The following is a 2,113-nucleotide window of genomic DNA, read 5'->3' on the forward strand; positions in this document are numbered from 1 at the left end:
GGGCACCCAGTCCTGGAAGAAACAGAGCCCCTCTTCTAATCAAAAGGGCCCTCTGTTCCTGCCTCTTCTCCATGCTCCTTACAACTCCCTCTTGCCCAGGGTGTGAGCACCTCAAGCTGACATATCACTATTCTCTTTACTCCCCCAATCCCCCCGGGGAAGGCAACATGGGGCAAAGGATCCTCACTCCCCCTGGAGTGCTGAGACCCACAGAGACCCAGTGATGCAGGTCCCAGAGGGAGCTGGTGCTAGGGCAAGGTACTAAACCCCCTAAAGCCATAGCTTTGAGCCCTTTCTTCAGGGCTTAAAATGGCACCTGGTTTCTTATACATGATCCCTATCCCAGAGACCTACTTCTGCCTCAACAGTGCCTTTCCTGCTGTGTCAGTGTGTGAGCAGAATCCTCATTTCTACCCCACCCCCCTTTTAGTCTGAACCCAGTTCGTTCCTCTCCCCCAGGCTTTGGGGCTGCCCTAGGCCCTGGGTGCTGCCTAGGGTCTGCCTCCTGCAGGGGGTTAGGCTCATGGTGGGGGAATTAACTGGAGGGGAGGGCAGGCTGGGGGCAAGGGCAGGGGCTGCTTTATTGGTCCTAAAGTGCAGCTTCCCCACTTTCTGCTGTTTGCCTCAACCTCCTGTATCTCCCCTGCCCCTGACTCTGCATTTATCCAGGGAACAATTGTTTCCCTCTTTCTGCTGTGCCCTTCCTGTCCCCTGTCCCCACCACCCCACAGAGATGCAGCCATGGCAGAGGCACCAGCTCAGGTGCTTTTAGGCAAGAGGCTCCTTCAGCCCTGCCTTTCTGCTCACCCCAGCCCAGGAGAGACCTGGAGGACCCTGCACAGCCCTCCGCTGGATCTGCAGGCCTCCCTCAGCCCCTGTGGTGTAATTTTCCCTTCCCTGAAGTGCAATGGAGAGCTCCAGCTCATCACAGCTCAGGCCTGCAGTCCCTTGTGCAGCAAGCCACACCAGTGCATTCCTAAGGGGAATCATCTCTATAGCTCAGACCCCTGAAACTGGGCTTGGTACTGGAGGGAGGAAAGGCATTTACATTGTCACCTGGGCCTGATTTGGAAGTATCCTCCCCTTTCCACTCCTCTCTCTCTGCTCCCACTGAAGTCGGGGTGGGGGGAATGTGGTTATTCTCAGGTCTGGTCATCTCAGGTTGGCTGGGGGACTCCCCAGGTGGCATCCTGCTATCCTTGCTAGCCTTCCCCAGGGTCTGTGTTAACTCCTCATGCCAAGGATGCAGCTGACCAGCAGCTGCTGGGTGGACCACCTCCATGGTCTGAGGCTGCCCCCACAACCCTTGTGAGCCCCCCACCCCATCTTGCCCATGCCCAGCAGAGCTGCCCCTTGAGGCTCTTATCTGGCTTGATTGTGAGGGGCTGCAGGACTGTGGGGGGGGAAACACCCCTGAGCTCCAGGGGCTCACTCTTCCTGAGGAAGGAACCAGTACCCTGGCTTTACCCATGGCAGTTTTGGGTGTTAGGTCTGTGTTGAGTCAGGGTTGAGGGTAGCTTTATGCAAAGTGTAAATTATGGCTGTATGAGGTGGTTAAGACAGGGAGGTCCTGCCTCAGGCAGGGGGTGGGTCTAGATGACCTCTTGGGGGTCCCTTCCAGCCCTGCTTCTTTGTGACCAGCCGGGTTTGAGCAGAGGCAAAGCATCTAAGCGGGCTCTGCCTGATTCCCCCCCAGTGCGGGGCGGGGGGGTCTCCCGGGCTGGCTCCGGGGAGCTGGTGCAAAGGGCAGGCCGTGGCTGGCCCCATGAGGCGGGCGAAGGAGCGGGGTTAGGGGCGGGGGGCATGGCTCCTGAGGGACCTGGACTCGTGCAGCCTGCCGAAGAGAAGCCTGAGAGGCGACGGCATGGCAGCCCGGCCCCAGCGACCTGAAGGGCGGTTCCCGAGAGGCTGGAGCGAGCCTTGTCAGCCCCGGCAGATGACAGAATTGGAGCAATGGTCTCAAGTTGCAGCAGGGGAGGCTGAGGTTAGCTATCGAGGAGGGAAAACCTCGCTGAGGAGGCGGGCAGGAAAGCGCTGGAACAGGCTGCCCGGAGACGTGGCTGACCGTTACGCCCCGGCGGGGACGCTGGCGCGGGGCTGGGCCGGGCTGGCT

Source organism: Gavialis gangeticus, unplaced genomic scaffold (genome assembly GCF_001723915.1).
Source record: "Gavialis gangeticus isolate Ggan-Ray unplaced genomic scaffold, GavGan_comp1, whole genome shotgun sequence".
Taxonomy (NCBI): Eukaryota; Metazoa; Chordata; order Crocodylia; family Gavialidae; genus Gavialis; species Gavialis gangeticus.